Below are 23451 nucleotides of genomic sequence, written 5' to 3' on the forward strand. Positions count from 1 at the left end.
CATTGACTAATTTTATATTTATGTATCTACAGATTGTTATCCAGCATCATTCTACTTTGAGCATTAATGTATTAACAATCTGTTAGTTTTCATAAAAGAAATATGATGTTAGTACCTAATATTCTCGTTAAACTATCTCCATTAAACTGTCTTAATGCGAAAATTTGTAAATTGAATTAAATATAAATAGTAAAAATAGTTAGAATATGAGAAAAAAAGAGAGTCAAGAAAGTGATACGATAATATCAATGCACGATAAAGTTGCAAAAAATGTAAAAATGATCTTACTTCCTCAACTTGCATCGAGACAGTAAATGTAGATACAATGTACAGTATTTTCAACAAAACACATATTATATCGATTGTGAACTCAATATAAAGTTGAAAATATATTTAACATAAGATGTTGAACATATGTACCCGATTTTTGTAAACTATAAGTAAAAGTGCATTGACAAGCTGCATCTAACAATATTATTGTTTCCAAAGGAATAAGTGAACATCGAGTTCCATTGCTTTATTGCACGATCTTTAGAAAATGTCTTGCAGAATGATCTAACAGTTTGCTTGGAAGTAAACTTCTTTTAGAACTTTCTGCTAGAATCTGTGTCATCTTAACCTTTCGAGACTGAATCAAGGCTTGAAGTACAATCGTACGAACCCTGCCCTGTCTTATCATCCTCATCCCTGCTTCGGGAGCCCTTATAAACCTAAAGTATACTCGCAAATAAAGTACTAAAGCTTCAGCTTGCAGTCAGTGCACTTTTATTTGAAAACACTGTGTTCGTGATTTTCGTAAATCATAAATAAAATCCTGCTCTCTTGTAACTAACTGTTTATCTTAATCTATTGTCTAATGTAGCGAATGTCTTGAAATTATCATACGTAACCGAATTTCTTGAATTTTTTTCGATGTAATCTCGATAGCTGTGTTTTTATTACAGCTTTCAACACGATTTCGAATCTTCCAAAAATTGAGTATGTAGCGGCGCCATGGGCTATAAATAACTTATTGTATATCAAAGTCTCAAGAATGCAATCTATTACATTTTTTATTTATTCAACGTCTGTAGTGCATAAAGTTTGTTGCGCCGTACATAAAGGTAAATATTCGTTTACCACGAGAAATGAAATACACGAAGATAAAGTCTGGAAAGCAGGCGAGGTGAAGCTGAAACACTGTTTCTAAAATTTAACTGAATTTTATACTTGCAGGAAAGTGGTTGAAGGAATACTGTTTGAAAATAGTAACAAAATATGATCAATTAATGGTGAAACGTACGTGGTCGTCAAGATCACTTATTTCGCGTTACACTAAAAAAAATGTAATACAATATGTTAAAACAGTACTCGTTAAATCACAAAATAATATATGAAATTTTTGTAACATTCCTTTATTAAATGTACTATTCATACGTGTATCGTATTAAATAATAATTTACACGTTAAAATAATCAATTTGCTAATTATTCCAATAACATCAATCATTTATTTTTCTACACGCGAGTAATCGACCGTTACGTGTAACAATTATAATTATATTCTTAAACTTGTGTATCGTTTCAATAAATTTAAATATAAATACAAAAAACTCGCTTTTAATTTCAAATCAAAGTTCGAATCCTTTTCCATAAATTTGTTCATACTTTCGATCCGTTATGTTCTCCAATCAACATCGAGATAATTTCGTCGATAATTACAATTACGTTTAGAGTCGCGTGCATTTACTCCTCGGTTTACAGCTCCGATTTACAAATTACGAATCGTGATTACAAATTACAAATCACAAATAATGATTACAACTTAGAAATCACGAATCGCGACTACAAATTACAAATCAGGAATCGTGATTACAAATTGCAAGTCACGAATCACGACTACAAATTACAAATCAGGAATCGTGATTACAAATCACAAATCATGATTACAAATTACAAATCAGAAATCGTAATTAGAAATCACGAATCATGATTACAAATTACAAATCACTAATCGTGATTACAAATTACAAATCACGAGTCGTGATTACAAATTACAAATCACAAATCATGATTACAAATCATAATTACAAATTACAAATCACAAATCATGATTATAAATCACAAATCACGATTACAAATTACAAATCGCGAAACCGTGTACGTGAGATTCGTTTCGTGAATTTTCCTCTCATTGATTTTTACCCGAGAGGTAATTTTCAACCGTAAGATTTCGTTTCAATTTCGCTATAGGAGTCGATCCGCGTTAAACGGGTGCCGATAAATCGACGAAATCGTCGAATTGTCGAGATTCGGCCGGCATTGTATGCTAATTCGAGGCGAGTGTTACAAGAAGCTGGCAGGCGGGCTTCGAAACGGAAGCTCGCGTCGGTTTGACGCCGGGGCATAAATCGGGCATGAAAAGATCTGCTGCCGTGGCTGAAAATAATATCCCACGTGTCACATCTTTATCGAGAGAAACGAAGGAAGTCGTCCAGGATTCCCTCCCCCTTCTATTTGTCCGCGAATCGATCCGTCGTATTTCTTTCATGCCGGTGCAAGACCGTCGCGTACACTTTATTACACCATTGAGCATAGACATACCTTGCGAATAAACAGTGGTGTAGATCGCCACGGGCGTGTCTCGTCTCGACGTTTTCACTCGTATTTTCGTTCCACGTCCTTTGATATTTATACGTCGATAAAGAAATCTTTTCAATTGCAAAATTAACATGGAATGGAATATTTTTATTTCGATACTCGACATACATATGTTTACACGTTACAAAAGTGTAATACCTGTGGGATTATGGAATTGTTTAGCATAAGAGAAAAATGTAAATAGGACGTTTATTTTTAGATAAATATATTACAGTCGTGTAGCGAAGTATGGTTACGAACAACTGAACAGATTGTATCGATCACGTCGTCAGATCAACGGAAAAATAGGAAAGCCGGTATCGAGCTCATCCACCATTCCTTGACTTCTCAAGTACTGCATGGTTTAATGTCGTTGTATTCCAACAATACCTAATTGCCAATTTCAATTTAAAGTCACAAAATTTTCCCCAATTGGAAGAAGTACACTGAATTAGTGCGGTGACCGAAAGTCTCCTCTCGAGTTCAAAGGGTTAAATATTTCGTGCTCGTGTTCAATGCACGTAGTGTTATTTGTTTTGTGAAAAATGTTTCGAGACGATGAGGGTGCTCGTTTATCGAGGTACAGGGCAAATAATAAAAGTATACGTAATGAAACGAATAATAAGAACAGATCGTAATAATGTTAACGATAGAACCACTGGATAGATTCCAGTGTGTCAAGGTGTTTTTCATAAGTGTCTTATAAAAGTGGACGATCGAAGAAAAAGAGGAACTTGTGAAATTTATTAGGTATATGGATTGAAGAAGTTGCAACGTCTTTTGAAAATGTACCAGGGAACGTTAAGGTAAGTTTCTTTTTAAAAACAGTTTAAAGTGGATATTTTAACTGGTTGGTAAGTCTAGTGTTAAGGAACGGAAGCTGGATCGAGGAAATTTTATCGTGCATCCTACCGATATATAAAGAAGAAATAACACTACGTGCGTAAAAAATAAATAACACTACGTGCATTGAACACGAGCACGAAAGATTTAAAGGAACACTACGTCGGTGTGTATATTAGGTTGTTCGGAAAGTCATTTGGTTTTTCTTTTGGTGAAAACGAAACAAGATTTTTTCAGAGTGTATAAATATTTTATTAAATTATATATTCTTCGTTTTGGAAAACGAAATTACTTTCCGAGCAACTCAATGGAATAGAAAAAGTTATAATGTCTTTTGAAAATGTACCAGAGAACGTAAGGTAAGTTTCTTTTTAAGAACAGTTGAAAGTGGATGTTTTAACTAGTTGGTAAGTCCAGTGTTAAGGAACAGGATATATATTAAGGATACATAAAGAAGAAAACTATGCAGGGTAAAAAATAAATAACCCTACGTGCATTGAACACGAGCACGAAAGATTTAACCCTTTGAACTCGAGAGATTTTCGGTCACTACACAATTTAGTGTACTTCTTTCAATTGGGGAAAATTTTGTGATTTGAAATTGAAATTGGAAATTAGGTATTACACCTTTTAAAGGTGTAAACATATGTATGTCGAGTATCGAAATAAAAATATTCCATTCCATATTAATTTTGCAATTTAAAAGATTTCATCGAGGCGCCAGTTTCAGGTAGCAAAAACGCTTCGAGTGCAAAGGGTTAAAGGAAACACTACACTAGTGTGTATATCAGATTGTTCGGAAAGTCATTTCCTTTTCCAAAATGGAGAATATGTAATTTAGTAAAATGTTTACACACTTTAAAAAAATCGTGTCTCATTTTCACCAAAAAAAAAACGAAACAACTTTCCGAACAACCCAACAAAAGTGTAACAAAAGTAATATTTTTAGGAGGCGGAATATTTTTGGAGGCATCGTTTTACACAAAAGTATTTTTTATTAAATTATGTACAACAACGACGATTACGAATACTTTCGAAACTGTAAGACGTTCTTTTAAAAATATTCCACGCGTATTTTTTCAATCGTGAAACATTCACAAGGATCACAAATTTATTCAGTCGATGGGTCGTTCGCATTCGTTTCTTTATATATTATTTTTCGATTCAAACTTGGACAACTGTTCTCATTCGTTCGATAGAAACATTAGCTCGTTCGGAAAGTAATTTCGTTTTCCAAAACGGAGAATATACAATTTAGTACATATTTATACTCTAAAAAAGAATCGTGTTTCATTTTCACCAAAAAAGAAAAACGAAACGACTCTCCGGAACAACCTAACAGTTGTAGTCCCTTTTGGGATAAGAATGTTCGATTATACTATTGAGCTGTGTGGAAAATTATTTCGTTTTCCAAAACGGAGAATATACAATTTAGTAAAATATTTATGCACTCTAAAAAAAAAGTCACGTTTCATTTTCACCGAAAAAAAACGAAACGACACTCCGAGGGACCCAATATTTTCCAATTCTTAACGTTTCGCCCTTCCAGTTCTCTATTTCGTTATAATACATAAACAAACGTGTTCGTACAACGATAACGAACACCCCATTGGCGATCGCGAAGCGCATTGTGTTCCCCCATTATTCACCGGGTCCGATACGTTCGCAAATACACCGTGACGGTATCGCGGAGCCATCCTGTTTATCAACGGACAGGACGCGATAATTCGATTATTATTATACAAGGATAAAAGAAAAAAAATACACCGATGGTATCGGTCTCATTAACGAGTGCGCCAATGCTCGGTGGCCCCCTCCTCGATAATTGATGGCACGGATTCGACCGCGCTCGAAAGATTAATTATACGCGGGTGTCGTTCCCGCGTCGATAAGTCATCCGTGGCGTGGTTATTCGCGGTGGTGTTTTTCCCCAAATGGAATTAGTCATGGTCGAAAATCGTCTCTTTTCTTGCCCGATCGGCCGAGAATCCCTCGAGATCGGAGATCGCCGGAAGTCACAGTCTACGTCGCGCGCGATGTGTCTTCCCCGTGTTCGGTGGTTGCGATCCATTGCAGTCGAACAAAGGTGAAACGGTTCAAAAGGAACCGTTTTGTCGGGCGATCGTCCAACATTCTGACCAACAGGATGGAAGAGGATGCCGAAGGAATAGCTTTCGCGTTAGAATTCGAAAGCTACCCTCAAAGGGACCGCCCACAACCACCGAATTTTCCGCGAAATTTCTCGGTCCGTAGCAATTACCTCGATCGCCACGACCAGGGAGTATAAACGCGGGACGAATTCCATTATGTGTGTATACTTTAACCCCGATCGGAGAAAAATATATCCGTACGCGGGATGGTTCTGGATAGGTTTGAGGTAACGGAACCACCTGTATTACGGAACACGGTCGCTGGAACGAACACTGAAGAATTCTTCTTGAACGTAAACGAGCTGTCGAGGAAATTGTAATCGTACGGAGAACGATGTGCTTTTGTTTAGCGATCGGAGAAAAATATATACGTTCTTGGTACGAATCTCTGTTACGCAATGCGTCTGGAGATAAATATCCATTCCATCGATCACCGCAAGGATCGACAGTAGGATTGCCTCCGAAAAATATTTATAACTAATTAATTACGAGGACAATCTTTGTCAATTCCGTCCTTGAATCTAGCCACGAGTCCCTGCTATACAATGCAACTCTAAAAGTTCACATTTTTGCTGTGTATATTTGTTAATTAACATTTTTTCCTTTCGGCGTGAATTATTCTCCCTCCACGTCGTAAAATTCTCCCCATCCGCGCTCGCTTTTCGATAGACGACCTCTGTTGATATTCTGTGATCCTGCTACCAACGCGTAATTTTTGGACTACAGAAATCAAAATCAGCTCCACCAAGAATAGTTTATTTTTCTGACACCAGAGAGGCGACACTTGACGGCAAGAAAATAGGGCTACTAACCCTGTATTATTTCGAAACACAAGCGCGAAAACAATTAGTACCTTTGGATATTGTTCATAATTTATTCTTGTTGCAAAAATTGTTGACAAAATTGTTCTTAAATGTTGGCAAGAGCTTTTGCTAAACAATGCAAGTCCAAACTATGCAGCTATTAGTGCAAGAAGTCAAAAAAAATATCGATCCTCCAGATCGCTACAGGCGTCGACGATACAACAATCTCCTTCAAGTGTGCGTAAACAATGAATGTTGTTAAAAATCAAAGCAAAAACCATAGTTGAATCTTGACACGAATCTCTGATACGCAATGCGTGTGGAAAGTGTGCAGAAATGTGGAGGGAAGTTGATATAAATATCGATTCCCTCGATCACCGTAAGGGTTGTCACTACGATTGTCTCCGAAAAATGTTTATCACTAATTAATTCCAACGAAAATCTTTGCCAATTCGATCCTTGAATGTAGCCACGGGTCTCTGCTATATAACGCAACTCTAAAAGTTGACATTTGTGCTGTGGAAATTTGTTAATTAACATTTTTTCCTTTTGCCGCGAAATAAACCCCCTCCACGTCTCAAAATTCTCCCCACCCTCGCTCTCTTTTTGATAGACGACCTCCGTTTATATTCTGTGATCCTGCTACCAACGCGTAATATTTGGACTACAGAAATCAAAATCAGCCCTACCAAGAATAGTTTATTTCTCTGCTACCAGAGGGCGACACCAGACGGCAAGTAAACAGGCCTACTAACCCTGTACTATTTCGAAAGACAAGCTCGAAAACAATTATTACCTCCGGAAATTGTTGATAACTACTTCATGCCGCAAAAATTGTTGACAAAATTGTTCTTGATTGTTGGGAAGAGTTTCTGCTAAACAATGCAAGTCCAAATTATGCAGATTTGAGTATGAAGAATAGGGAAAAATATCGATTCTCTCGATCACCGCAAGCGACGGCGATACAACAATTTCCTTGAAGTAGGCGTAACTAATTAATGTTGTTAAAAATCAGTGCAAAAACGATACTTGAAACTTGGTAAGAATCTCTGTTACGCAAAGCGTGTGGAAATTGTACAGAAATCTAGAGGGAACTCGGGATAAATATCGATTATCTGGATCAGATAACTGGATCAGACAAGCGTCGGTAATACAACAGCTCTGGAAATATGTTTATAATTAATTAATTCCGACAAAAATCTTTACCAATTCAGTTCTTGAATGTAGGCACGAGTTCGTGCTATACAATGCAACTCTAAAAGTTCACATTTTTGCTGTGTATATTTGTTAATTAACATTTTTTCCTTTCGGCGTGAATTATTCCCCTTCTACGTCGCAAAATCCTCCCCACTCTCGCTCTCTTTTCGATAGACGACCTCTGTTGATATTCTGTGATCCTGCTACCAACGCGTAATATTTGAACTATAGAAATCAAAATTACCACCTACACAAGTAGTTTATTTTTCTGCTATCAGGGGGCGACACCAGACAGCAAGAAAATAGGGCTACTAACCCCGTATTATTTCGAAACACAAGCTCGAAAACATTTTTTTCCTCCGGAAATTGTTGATAAGTAATTCATGCCGCAAGAATTGTTGACAAAATTGTTCTTGAATGTTGGAACGAGCTTCTGCTAAACAATGCAAGTCCAAATTATGCAGCTGTCAATGCAAACAATCAAGAGGAATATCGATTCTCTCGATCAGCGCAAGCGTCGGCGCTACAACATTTTACTTGAGGTGTGCGTAATTAATGAATGTCGTTAAAAATCAGTGCAAAATCGGTACTTGAATCTTGGTACGAATCTCTGTTACGCATTGCGTTTGAAAATTGTACAGAAATGTAGAGGGAAGTCGAGATAAATATCGATTATCTGAATCAGATAACTGGATCAGACAAGCGTTCGTAACACAACACCTCTGAAAATATGTTTATAATTAATTAATTCCGACGAAAATGTTTGCCAATTCAGTCCCTGAATATAGCCACAAGTCCTTGCTATTAAACGCAACTCTAAAAGTTCACATTTTTTATGTGTATATTTGTTAATTAACATATTTTCCTTTCGGCGCGAATTATTCCCCTTCCACGTCGCAAAATTCTCCCCACCCTCGCTCTCTGTTCCATAGACGACCTCTGTTAACATTCTGTGATCCTGCTACCAACGTGTAATATTTGGACTACAGAAATCAAAATTACCACCTTCACAAATAGTTTATTTTTCTGCTACCAGAGGGGGACACCAGGCAGCAAGAAAATACGGCTACTAACCTTGTATTATTCCGAAACACAAGCACGAAAAGAATTATTACGTCTGAAATTGTTGATAACTCATTCTTGCCACAAAAATCGTTGACAAAATTGTTCTTGAATGTTGGGAAGAGTTTCTGCTAAACAATGCAAGTCCAAATTATACAAGTGTTAGTGCAAACAATCGAGAAAAATATCGATTCTGTAGATCAGCGCACGCATCGACGCTGGAATAATTTCCTTGAGCTGTGGGTAATTAATGAATGTTGTTAAAAATCAGTGTAAAACCGGTACTTGAATCTTGGTACGAATCTCTGTTACATAATGCGTTTGGAAATTATGCAGAAATCGAATCGGAAATGCAGAAAATTATCGATTTTCTCGATCACTGCACGCGTCGGCGCTGCACTATTTTCCTTCAGTTGTGCGTAATTAATGAATGTTGTTAAAAACCGATGCAAAACTGGTCCTTGAATCTTGGTACAAATCTCTGTTACGCATTGCGTTTGAAAATTGTGCAGATATTGCACCGGAAATGCAGAAAAATATCGATTCTTTCGATCAGCGCACGCGTCGGCGCTGCTACATTTTTCCTTGAGGTATGCGTAATTAATGAATGTTGTTAAAAATCGATGCCAAACCGGTCCTTGAATCTTGGTACGAATCTTTGTTACGCAATACGTTTGGAAATTATGCAGAAATCGAGCCGGAAATGCAGGAAAATATCGATTCTCTGGATCAGTGCACGCGTCGGCGCTGCAATATTTTCCTTCAGTTGTGCGTAATTAATGAATGTTGTTAAAAATCAGTACAAAATCGGTACTGGAATCTTGGTACGAATCTCTGTTACGCAATGCGTTTGGAAATTATGCAGTAATCGAGCCGGAAGTCGAGATAAATATCGATTTTCTCGATCACTGCAAGGGTTGCCAGTACGATTTCCTCCGAAAAATGTTTATAACTAATTAGATCGGAAGAAAATCTTTGCCAAATCGATCCTTGAAGGTAGCCACGAGTCCCTGCTATATAATGCAACTCTAAAAGTTCACATTTGTGCTGCGTAAATTTGTTAAATTAACAATTTTTCCTATCGGCGCGAATTATTCCCCCTCCACGTCGCAAAAGGCTTCCCCTTCCCTTTCCCGTTTTCGATAGACGACCTCCGTTAACATTCTGTGATCCTGCTACCAAAGCATGATATTTGGACTACAGGAATCAAAATTACCGCAAGTAGTTTATTTTTCTGCTACCAGAGGGCGACACCAGACGCTAAGAAAATAGGGCTACTAACCCTGTATTATTTCGAAACACAAGCACGAAAAGAATTATTACGTCCGAAAATTGTTGATAACTCATTGTTGCAGCAAAAATTGTTGACAAAATTGTTCTTGAATGTTGGGAAGAGCTTTTGCTAAGCATTGCAAGTCCAAATTATGCAGCTGGTAGCGCGAAGAATCGACAAGAATATCGATTCTCTCGATCATCGCTTGCATCGGCGCTGCAACATTTATCTTGAAGTATGCATAACTAATTAATGTTGATAAAAATCTGTGCAAAAATGATACTTGAATCTTGGTACGAATCTCTGTTACGCATTGCGTGTAGAAATTATGCGGAAATCGTAACGGAGGTCGAGATAAATATCGATTATCTGGATCACTACAAGCGTCGGTAATACAACACCTCCGGAAGAATGTTTATAATTAATTAATTCCGATGAAAAACTTTACCAATTCGGTCCTTGAATGTAGCCTCGAGTCTCTGCTCTAGAATGCAACTCCAAAAGTTCACATTTGTGCTGTGTAAATTTGTTAAATTAACAATTTTTCCTATCGGCGCGAATTATTCCCCCACCACGTCGCAAAAGGCTTCCCCTTCTCTTTGCTGTTTTCGATAGTCGACCTCCGTTAACATTCTGTGATCCTACTACCAAAGCTTGATTTTCGGACTATAGAAATCAAAATTACCACCTTCATAAGTAGTTCAGTTTTTTGCTACCAGAGGGCGACACTTGACCGGGAGATAATAGGGCCACTAACCCTGTATTATATCGCAACAGAAGCACTAAAAGAATTATTACCTCCGGAAATTGTTGATAACTCATTTATACTGCAAAAGTCATTGTTAAAATTGTTCTTGAATGTTGGGAAGGGTTTCTGCTAATCAATGCAAGTCCAAATTATGCAAATTTCAGTGCGAAGAATCGAGATAAATATCGATTATCTCGATCACTGCAGGCGTCAATAATGCAACAGCTCCGGAGAATTGTTTATAACTAATAAATTTCGATGGAAATCTTTGCCAATTCAGTCCTTGAATGTAGCCAGGAGTCCATGCTATATTATGCAACTCTAAAAGTTCACATTTTTGATGTGTAATTTGTTAAATTAACATTTTTTTCTTTCGGCGCGAGTTATTCCCCCTCCACGTCGCAAAATGTTCCCCCCACTCTCTCACTATTTTCAATAGACGACCTCCGTTAAAATTCTGTGATCCTGCTAACAAATTCTGATATCGGTAATGCTGACATAAGAGTTACCGACCCTAAATTATATCGAAACACAGGTTGTGTAAATACAAAAAGAATCCTTACCACGAAAAATTGATGATAACTAATTGATCACGTAAGAAATCAGTGTTAAAATTGTTTTTGAGTATTACCAGCAATTTCTTCTGATGAATATAAGTACAAATTATTCAATAATAAAGGCGGTAGGTCGATAAAGGGATCGATTATCTCGATCACCACAAGGGTCGGTAATACAAAAGCATCGGAAAAATGTTAATAACTAATTAATCTGGATAAAGATTTATTTAAAAATCGGTCTGAAATCTTGCTACGAATCTCTATTGCACAATGCGTGTCCAAATCATCCAATAATCGATGTGGAAATTCGAAAAAAATATCGATCACCTCGAAGACAACACGCGTCGGCTACTCAACAGATCCCGAAAATTGTTCATAACTATTTAGTCTCAACAAATATGTATACCAAATTGAATCTGGAATGTTGCTATTAACCTTTGTTACTCGGTCCATGTCCAAATTATGCACTTATGACGACGGAAAGACGAGAAAAATATTGATAATCTCCATTACTACAGACGGCGTAATTACGTCGGTTGCAGAAAAATGTTTATAACTAATTAATCTCGATGAAAATCCTTGCCAAAAGTATCCTTTAATGGAGCCACTGTCCTCTGCTACGTAATGCAACTCTAAATGTTCACATTTTTGCTCCGTAAATATGTTAAATTAATGTTTTCCCCCTTTTGCGGCATTTTGGCGGGAATAAATTACCCTCCACGTGGTTTTTGTCAATAGACGACCTCCTTCAACATTCTGTGATCCTGCTACCAAAGTCTAATATTTTCACTACAGCAGAAATTTCATTAACACGTGGCTTCACGACATCGACAACACAAAACCTCCGTTGAATTCCTCGTAGTTAATTAATGCAGTTAAAAATCATTGCAAAAGTAATTTTATTTCCATAGAAAGGGTATGTATTAAGTAGAGGTCAATTGAATGTTTATACTAAACACTTAAGACATACAAATTGAATCTTAAGTACGTTAACATCCCCTACATTGAAATTTTCTGACCGATTATTATTCTGCAACTGTTTATGACGATTTTTTTTAGATTAGAAAAGTAATTAGTCAATTTTTGACTATTTCATGTACAAAATGCAATTTTTACGGATATCGTGTAAATTTGTAAGAATGAAATAAATATATATAATAAACAATTATTTCGTTCCATGTATGGAAACTTTAGATACATAAGAAACATGTCAGTAAGCACCTTTTACATTCTGACTGTACCGAAATTAATTCCTGAAGTGAATGATTACTTTATAATGAATAAATGAGATACGTAAAGATACATTAAGATTCGAAATACGCTGGAATATTAATAACACATTTGCTTTAGAATAAAAATTGATCGAAATCGTCGGTCCTCACAGATTTCGCAATATCTCGATTTTTATTTATTGTAGCTATCAACACTCGTCATTGGACAATGGTTGAAACAATTGTTAGTAATGTTTTCGTTTAGAAAATGGTTTAAGATTTCATTTTGGTAAAATATTCTTTGTTCGCGATGGAATTTTTCATTGAGGTCCAACTGACATACTCAAGGCTATGATTTTTCTATCTAGAAAAGCGATGGATTGAATTTCGTCGCTTTTAAGTAAAGCCGGCGGTTCTATTTATACCCTCGAGAAGGTGACTTACCGTTACTTCGATTTTATTTGTTCGATTTAAGCGAATATTTCAAGATATTGATGGCTTTTAAGCTATTATTTATACTAGGACATTGTCAATAATTGTTTAAACTATGGTCCTACGATGGTTGTTAATAATTATGATAAATAAACATCAAGATATTGCGAAATATGTGAAGGCGACCGATTTCGGTGAATGTTTGTTCATTTCCGCGATTGTTACTAACATTTACGCATGTTCCCAATATCGATCGAACAATGTGCATCTTATTTATGCGTTAAAAATGATTAAGTACCTTATAGAAATTGATTTCGATCGAGACGGGGGAAACAGGGTGGTACAGGAACAGGGGATCGAGAAAACCGAAATAACGATTTGACCCGATTCTCCGAGCGAGTCGACGGTGCGTCATTAAAACGAAAGATGCTACAACGTCGTTTTATTTCGCGTCTGTTACAAAAAAGACGAAATTTCGAGCGAGGACATGATATGCGAGGAGATATTCCTATCGTGCCACTTCTTGGAAATGACGTCATTTCCAGGAATTGTGGCTAATTGAAACTTGGCGGGAATTTTAAACGAATTTCTGCATTTTTGCTGGAATGTTTCGCCTCGTTCGGTTTTCGTCTCGCAGAGGAGTTATTCCTTTTTGATTCTTGAATGTGACGTCATTTTGGAGAATCTACGAAGTAGTATTAAGCAACTGGATAGGATCGATTAAGAAAATGGAAGGAAAGAAGAGAAAGAAACTCTGATATTTGTCCGAATGACTTTATTTACGTAAATTAATACACGGAAGGTAGAATCGCACTCTTTCGTTTCAGTAATACAATCATACTTTCATACGTGTTACAGAAATAGTCTCTGACACAATATTCTACATAATTCTTTTCTTTGTTTGATACGATCTTGTTTAAAGTCGGTTTTAAGTTGTACCGTTGTCCGAGTGATGAGTATTTACTGCAGCGGGAAACAGTATGGTCCACTATAGTGTGATTTGGCAGAAGTCGCATATGGCAGCTTCTTCTCTATTAACTAGACGCTGGTGTGTGGGGTTTTCTTGCCCTATCTTGATTCTGGATAATATTCCTGGGTTGTACTTGGTAGGGAAGCTAATGGATTGTTCGTGTAGAAATTGTCTTGAGTTGTTAGCAATTGGGGTTTGGTTTGGGCTTTCCATTCATTTTTCCAGGCACCTTTAATTTTTGCCTTGCGTACAATTGTTTCGTCAAGAGATAGGTCGGTACTGTGTCATGGATGTGTCGAATCGTCTATTTCTCTAGCTTTTCTGTCAGCCTCCTCGTTTATGTCTATACCTACGTAAGAAGGGATCCATATTATTGTGACTGTATCGTTCATTCGGGTCGATTTATCGTAAGTTTTTTAGAATTCTTGGATAACGGTATCAAAAGTCTACTGGTTTCGTTCGTTGCGTTCGTCAATTGTTCAGTCGATAGATCGTTTCTACTCTTAAATACGTAAAACTGGCGCTGCTGACATTTTTTCGGAATTTCCTGGACCTGACGTCAGTTCTGAGAATTTTCGTGAACTAAGAATTTGTAATTTTTGCGAGGTGAATTCAGTAAATGTTTCCCGAATACAATGTTTCAAGATCGGCCAAAATGTCTTTCCCAGGTCCAAAAATGTCTATTTTCGCTCAAATTTTTCGGACACGATGTGCATCATTATTTTGGAAAATCGCAACATTTTGTGAGGTTTAAAGGAAAGTGGAAGGGGAAGTGGAAACGAGTGGAAAATAAATGAATACCGTTTCAAGTTATAAATAGTCTCTTTTTTATTAAATCTGTCATCTTGTACATTACTAATAGATATTGCGTTTCTTAATTTATGTTGCGTTCGAATTGCGCAGCGACTGCAAACTTCTACTTATTATTATATAACTTATTATTATTCTACTTATTACTATTATTATTTTATTATTATATTCTATTTAAAAATATACCTAGTATCTTTTAGGGAGTAATTCCATTACATAAATCTGAATAAATAATAAAAATCGTACAAATTGGGCAATTCTGATTACATTTGATACCTAACAATTAAATTATTATCAATTGGCTGTAACTTTCTGATAATCAAATCGGCTTTGATTTTACGATACTTACGCACGTAGCGTTTCCACGATATCGACGATAAAGTTGAGAAAAGTGTTAAGCAACTTTTAAAAGTAGGCCAACCCGGAACAGAAGACCGGAAACTTTAATTGTTGCTCGCGAGGGAAGAAACAACGCACGACTGTTACACAAGCTCCGCACCAAATTGCTTTAGTTCGCTTTCGAGCAATGCATCGATTGATTAGGAAGCCGACCCTTTGTAGCTTTTCACGAAAATACAACGGCGAGTGTGCCTGAAGGCACGAATACATTTGTTGCGCGCGTGCGCGTACCAGCAACGGTACGATCCATCCTCTTCGTCTGTATTGAAATCACGTTTGACTGGACAATCGAGTCAAGCAACAAAAGGAAAACGCAAAACGAAACGCAAATGTCCAAGTGAATGCAGTTGAGTTCGATAGAAAAAAAAAAAAAAAGAAGAAAATCCAAAAGCTCCATTCTCTTATCCAATTTACCAATTTAACCCTTTCGAGAACGCCGCTTATGGGACAGGCACTGGACACCGGAGAAACAATTCGGAATTTATTGTTTTTCCATTTCAAATGCCACCGATTTTACGATTTTTTCCGTTTCGATAGACGAAGACAAAATTAATGAACCCGTTCTTCCTTTTCTATTGGAGAATATTTCCGGTAGATGGGTTTCTCGAAATTTTGAAACGGTATTTGGTAATAATTCGGGAACGGAGAAATGATAAATAATTGGCTCAGAAGGAAATGCAAGAATGTAATATAAAAAATTGCCCTGGAAACTATTTGCGGAATTTTAAATCGCAATCGAATCACTTTCGTTTCAGTTAACCTTTTTGTTAATTTATAGCGCTTAGTCGCACGAGTCAATAATTAAATTCAACGTTTAAACGAATTTAGTTTTCAAACGTTAATCACTTCGCTGTTTAATTATGTAGCGCTCCAATCGAACCCGCGGTAAGTGCTTTTAAAAGAAGTACCGAACAAATACGAAGTCAACAGTGAGCTTGCTAACAATGACGCAATTGTAGCGTCACGAGATATTTAATCGTTTATCCGTTCGTTCAAAGTTACGTGGATATTCCGTGTAGTAAATTATATTTCGTATGTAGTGAATTGTAAAATAATTTGTTTACAGCCAATTCGTTCCCTTGCGTTTCGATCCTACGAATTTTCATTTCGTGCGTTTGGCGTTTTAAAATTGTCGAAAACCCGGATCGTTAATACGAGCTCACTGCGTTTATTATAATCATTCGTTTGTAAAAATAACGTTCAAACTGGCGATCGTGGTTGTCGGAATGTTACTTTTCACGCCAAATGAACAAAATGTAAATCGATAATCGTTATCGTTCTAAATATTCAGGATACTTCGCGCTGCTCCAATTCCTTGTATTGTCAAAATAAAAATTACACCTAATACGATATAATTTTCTATGTTACCGTCGTACGTTTCTGCCATAAGTCGCGTATTATTTATCAGATGCAGAAATCCAAAGTGAAAAAATACATTCCTTGCAGAAAAATGATTCGATCGAAAGATACCTTCACTTATCTTTTCAAATTTCATTTCATAAAATTGTTACTGTCTCGAAGAACGAAGAGTTGCGTCAAGTTCACCGGATACAGAGTTGTATTTAATAAATTGGATACGATCGTGGTTTGCAACAGCAGAATAGTAACGTAGAGAATCGAAGCACAAAAGCATATACTTTCGTCGTACAAAGGAACTGTTCGATACAAATCTAACGATTAAAAAAACGAAAAATCAGTAACAAGGTTTCTTATTGTTAGATACGACAATAGCGATTTCGAGCGGACAATGAAAAGCAATCGTTTCGTCGTTTCGAAACCTATAGAAATTTAATTCGAATCGCGATAAACCGATGTACCGTTGTAAATAATTTCAATTATTCTTCATGCGTTCCAATAAAGTGTATTACAAAAAGAAACTATTCGCTCCGCGTAAATCATTGCCCGATGCTCCAAATAATTAGCGAAATGACGATAAAATCGAGCGAAACGAAACACCGTGTATCCTTCGTTCGCCCTCCTGTTGATTGTCGTTTACCTTGCCCACAATTGTTCCAATATTTCCATTCGCTATTGACGACTTGTAATTAGAGAAATCAACGTTTATATAAGCGCGACGATGCACTCGGCACAAGATGCTATAAATCCTCTCGGTTCGAAGTCGTTTTAATAGGCCTTGGTACGAGATGGAACAAAGGAAGAGAGAATCGTTACCGGAGACGATTCCAATGTCCTGGAAAGGATTTTTCTCCCCTGTAATCTATAATGAGCTTTCTCACGGTCCACGCTGCTCCCAATTTACACGAGACGAATAATAATATTCACCGGGTTTAATCTTTCGTTGGTGTAATTTAGTAGATAGAGGAAGCGGCGTCACGTCGAGCGTGTTCGTAATATATAAAATCGTAATGTTCCGTTCTCGATCGATCCACCGGACCGAGCTCGCTTCCTTTACCGGTTTATTTACACGGATACACCTTATTTCGCGACGAGATAACAAAGCGAAATACCAGGAGAACGTACACACCGCCGGGACGTGTAACGTGGATCGAATTACCGACCGACATCGTCAACAAATGTTTATTCAACGACCAACGAGAGGATTGTTCGGTAAGTAATGACGCAAACGTGGAGAAAAGCTACGTCGATTCAGCGAAATCGCGTTCACGGGTACCTTTCCACGTTAAGAGATACGTAGAAGAGTCGCGGTGACTCGGAAGAATTGCACGCGCGAGCGCACCGGACCGATGCGACTGCCCGGTTTCGCTTCATTTCGTCGAATATCTCAACTATAACCAACAGCGTTGTGTACTCGTGCTTCCAAAGGGCGACAGATGGACGAATAGAACGTTGAATTCGTGATCGAAGCGAATTTTATCTAGGAACTGACACGATTGGAAAACGATAGGCTAGGATTCCGAACAAATTTGAGAGAAAATTAACACGACGATATATGGATTTCTCGAGGTGTCAGTAGGGAATTGTATTCGTTATTTTCGTCGAAACTTCTTAACGAAATTCTTCCCCCTGGGAATCGTTCGAATTGTAGAGAACAAAAAGAGAACGTTATGAAAATTACATCAAAGTACAATTTTATCGAGTTACGAATTTCTTTTAGAATCTTTCTTGCGAATCGTTGAATATTTATCGCGAGAGGAGCTGAATTAAGTATACGTTAAAATATTGCGCTCGTTTCGTGGCAGTAATAGGAAAATTGGACCTCGAGCCAAAAAGTGTTGGATGGTCCCTCTCGGAACAGATCTTCGAGAGAAGCTACTTGCGTGACTGCCTACATACACAGACTACATTTTTAATCGCCTGAATTATTTATCATCCTCTTTCGCGGACCGCTATCGATACTCCTCTGTCTTTTTACCTAAAAATGGTTCCTCGTCGATCTTCCGAATTGCTAACACTAAACTTACACGACTGATTGCATATATAGACAGTACATTCTCCAATTGTGTGTACAATTTACTACCTAGATGGTTCCTCGTGGACCTTTCGAGTTGCCAACACTAGACTTACATGACTGATTACATATATAGACAGTACATTCTCCAATTGTGTGAACAATTTACTACCTAGCCTGGTTCAACATAGACAGTACATTCTCCAATTGTGTGTACAATTTACTACTTAGCCTGGTTCAACATAGACAGTACACTCTCCAAATGTGTGTACAATTTACTACCTAGCCTGGTTTAACAAATTGTCCGTACCCCTAAAAATGGTTCCTCGTGGACCTTCCGAGTTGCTAACACTAATCTTACGTGACTGATTACATATATAGACAGCACATTCTCCAATTGTGTGTACAATTTAGTATCTAACCTGGTTCAACAAATTGTCCGTTTCCCTAAAAATGGTCCCTGGCGGGACCATTGTATGTTTGTATCACCTTTCCATACGATTCCCCGCACAGATATTCGGAACACGCGTTACAATTACGGGGATTTACACATAAACAGTGGCAGCCGGATATCACGCGACATTGTTATTTGAAAATTCATACGGTCACGAGTCGGGTACCGATTAACAATTTCGCTGGGTTGCGCCGTTCTGTGAACTACGCGAATGTTTACGACCGGATCCACTTATAACAGTAATTCTGTTTGTGCGTTCGACCATGATCTATCGTTTCCGCATACCATTCGACGTTCGTGTACACCCACTAGCGATCATTCTTCGCAGTGTTTCCTTCTTCTCGAAGACGAAGAATCGTGTCGAAGTTCAGACTCCTTTGGTTAACACTCTTCTAGCAACACCTCGTCTCTTGTCTTCTCGAGCGACAACGGTAATCGTACCTGCACATTTACGTAATAAAACAATTAAAGAAAAAAATAAAAACAGAGGAAACAATCGAATGAGAAATTAAATCGTGTTAAGACATTGAATAGGAATTTTCACTTGGATCGGCCTCAAGAATTTGTGGCGGCAAAGAATTTAAAAAAGAACTTCTTTTTCTTTTTTAAATATCGGCAAAGAATTTTAATTTTTCAAAAAAGCAGCAACAGATACTTTTAACTAAGAAAACCGGTTAAACATCGCTACCGGTTAGACATCGATTCTGCAATTATATTCATCGACTCAACCATACGAAGTATAATATTATATATATAACGTTGCTGCTTTTGAGATAAAACACATCTCTGGTGCCACGACCGTTTTATTAAATTGCAAAAGATTTTGAAGAACGTCTCGAACAAAAGTCCTTCCATTCTTAAAGACTCGTGAATTATCCCCAAGGAATTTCATATATATTTTTTTCCACCGATATTGCAACCCGTTAAAAACGGTACTATTATTTAAAACACTTTCCAATGTCTCCTTCGATCTACGAGTTATACGCACGTAAGTAGAATGGGCGGTTCCGGTGCATCCGGTGCATACGGTGCATACAGGTGCATATAGGTGCACTGTGGGCGGTTCCTAAGGCGGTGCTGAAGGCTCCAATAGGACCCGCATTCCTCGCAGCGCGAAACTTCGGAACACTCGGTAATAGAGTCGCGCGGTATCGTTCGTTCGTGAATCCGACGACACGGGTGCTCCGTATCCTCGGAGATTCGAGAGCTTCCAGGAGAAAACGTTTCTCTGTCGTCGATACGTTGCGTGTCGTTCGTGTTCTCGTCTGGCCCGCTCGTGCGAGCCGTTCCTGGAAAACTCACTTCAACGCGAGGCGTATTTGCACACGCAAACGCGGCTCGAGGACGACCTACATACGTGACGCGCCCGATGTCCGAGTAGTCGGGTCACAGTTGCACCCGAGGCGACGCGTCACGACCAGGGAAACGGTTCGAGGAGTCTCGATTGTTGCGAGACTCTCCGTTACTCTTTGTCAACGGGCTCACGGCCGAAAGAAAACGTTCCCGACCGGACGTAATCGGAACACCTCGAAAATTGAGAACGTCCCGCGGGACGTCCGACGATTAAACACGTGCGAGCCACTGGACTTCAACAGACTTCTTCGAATATCTCGAGAGTTCTCTCCTTATCAACTTTGGAGAAGCAATGTAAATTTCGTGAACATTTTTTTTTCGTATTTTCGTTTTTTTTTATTATTATTATTATTTGCTATTAGAGCTACGCGAGACTCCTAGATCAGTAGGTAGGTGTCCACGAGCTTCCCGTCTACTGCAATGTAGACTGGAACTACCTTTTTTCAGTAGTCATGAAGATGCAATGATGCAAAATTTATGAAAATTTTTAGGAACAAAGCTTCCATCGAAATCAATCGTTGCAGATGTAACGAGTCGTTTAGTATTTTATTTTTATTATTACTTACTACTGGAGCTACGTCAAACTCCCTGGGTAGGTAGATAGGTGTCTATAAGCATCCTGTCTACTTTGATGCAATAATGCAAATTTTATAAAAATTTTTGGAAATAAAGCTTCCATCGAAATCAATCGTTGCAGATGTAACGAGTCGTTTAGTATTTTTTTTTATTATTATTTACTATTAGAGCTACGTCAGACTTACAGTTCAGTAGGTAGATATCCATAAGCTTCCTGTCTACTGCAATGTAGACTGCAACTATCTTTTTTCGGTAGTCTTGAAGATGCAATGATGCAAAGTGTATGAAAATTTTTGGGAATAAACCTCTCGCACTGAAATCAATCGTTGTCGAATTAAAATAACAGAGTGTACAATATTATGTACAATTTGCTTTATCGTTGTAGATAATTTCTATGCAATCGATGCCTTTTTCTCATTCGTAATTTAGAATAACCTTTTTTCGGTAGTTTCGAAGGTGGCTGTGAGCTATCGATCATAGACGTTGAACAGAAATGATAAAAGACTTGTTACGAGTACCATCGATATTATTAGAGTTTTATTAATTTTGTTCGAGAACGAGTATCGAGAAACGTGCGATAGCGGCAATTTTACGAATCCAAGGGAAGGAACGCAATGAAATCGAAGAGAAGTTTAAAAAGAGATTTCATAAGGCGGAGTCAACGGACAAGACAATAATAATACGTGGAAAGTTTAATATTTTCGTTAAACGTTTCGATTTGGTTTCTTGGACCCTCTTCAGTATATACATGTATATTCAGGAATTCGAGTAACCTACGCAATGAAACAAATAACAGAAATAATAATCTTGAAGATGGAAACTAACAATCTTCTATTTACTTTTTGTAAAATTGTCACAGAAAGTACCTAATACCATCTATATAAACGAAAGTTAATTATATCGCAGTTCTGTATTCGTTCAAACGTAAATTACTCGATAATTATTGCCACTGGTCGTCCTCCGAGTAAATTACGATACAATGTACTTATCAGTGACCAAAATAGTAATTTTATCGACATTCTTCACTTTCGAGGAATTTATTTTTTTCCAGAGAGCAAACACGAATTCAGACATTAATTTCGAGCACGTATTCTCTTCCAAGGGTTCGGGGAGGAATTTATGCCACGGCTTCTCATTATTTTTTTGTTAACGTTCCATGTGGCCTGTAACTTTCCCCGGTAACAGTCTCGCGGCACAATGGATTCGAGCTGGAATAGGTAGACACGGCGTAACGTCGTGGAGACAGTTCCATAGGAGATAGTTTTTCACGCCACGATATATCAGTACTAAGTGGAGACGAACGTGCACGGAATCCGCGGGAACGAAAATGTAAACCATCTATGTGAAATATAAGGGATATTTGTAAAATGGCGATGCGGTTTTGTTGCGTTCGAAGATGGAAGGCGATGAAAATTCTGAAGCACGGAGGTCACAATGTTTTATCACGCGATGGCTCGACGATATGGAAGAGAAAAATATTCTCGAGTTAGATTTTCTTCAAAAATTATCGCACGCAAATCGACAAATTTCGAAACGAGCTTTTGGAATTATTTCCATGCATTTTGTAACTTGCGTTTCGTTTCAAATCGAACAACGTGAACCATTCGAAGGTCTGTTATTGTTTAGGTATTCTATAAAATGGTTTACTGCTTCAAGTTTCTTTTTTCATAAAGGAATACTGCTCTAGAGAATACATAGAGAATCTTGCAACACAATTGCATTCAGATCAAGCATTGCTTTTAAATGATCCCTGATCTCTGTTTAACAGATTTATCAAAGTTAAATCTTCTTGTGAGTCAATTGATGCAGTTTTTGTATCATAATCGTAGCTGCTTCGGAATTATTTTGCGTTAAGGGTAATTACCATCTCGTTGCCAAGTGGAGGGGATGAACACTTAACAACGAATGCAGTTGGAGGGGGAAATAAGTGGTACTAATGGCCATAGGTAGTGAAGATACACGGTCCAAGTGGGGCACCGTCCCGTTGCATTGGTTAACTCGATAATTGCACGAACCTCGATCGTTGCAGAAATTTTCAGGTCCGTTTTCGTGCAATAATCGGGGTTCGTTTATTGCAACGAAATGATGCAATTAAAATTATAAAATTGAATAACAAATAATGAATTGAAACCATTGAAAATGGTTGGAGGAGCAGTTGGCAAGAAGGTGAAAACGAATTGTAAAATTGAATTAAAATTAACCGAGTATAATGGTAGAACAAAAGGATACTTTGTGTGTTTAACGAAGGAAGTTATAAATGGCTTGGTAAATGTGATTCTGTACGCTCTATTTCCCTTTCTGATTTCTTCCACGTACTCGTCCATTATAACCGAACAGTTGCTCCATTAGAAATGTACTCGATTTAGTATATTAACGATTCATAATTCATTGTTTCATTTCATAATTTCGGTTTATTTTTATGCGTTACATTATGAATCAACGCACGGTAGAAACAGGACGGAATAACTTCCTTGAGCTCGAGATATTTTGTAACAATGTTGCGGAGTTACACAATAATCGATTTAATTACAGGTATTCGTAACGCTGTCACATCTGTATTGAATACGTGTCAGCATTAATGATTTCGCGTTTATGAATACACGACACGTGTATATTAATTACGGT

At 37.6% G+C, this 23451-nt stretch overlaps 1 protein-coding gene and 1 long non-coding RNA gene across 2 annotated transcripts in view; one reads left to right on the forward strand and one right to left on the reverse strand.

Annotated features, from left to right (window-relative positions):
- The window catches only part of Sol1, a 636201-nt gene that overhangs the window by 568329 nt on the left and 44421 nt on the right, over positions 1 to 23451 (reverse strand). The window lies entirely within an intron of this gene.
- On the forward strand, positions 35 to 1509 carry LOC143145915 (uncharacterized). Its single transcript, XR_012991805.1, has 2 exons — positions 35 to 1103; positions 1216 to 1509. It is a non-coding gene; the product is annotated as an uncharacterized LOC143145915 (long non-coding RNA).

The sequence above is a fragment of the Ptiloglossa arizonensis genome, chromosome 4, assembly GCF_051014685.1.
Source record: "Ptiloglossa arizonensis isolate GNS036 chromosome 4, iyPtiAriz1_principal, whole genome shotgun sequence".
NCBI lineage: Eukaryota > Metazoa > Arthropoda > Insecta > Hymenoptera > Colletidae > Ptiloglossa > Ptiloglossa arizonensis.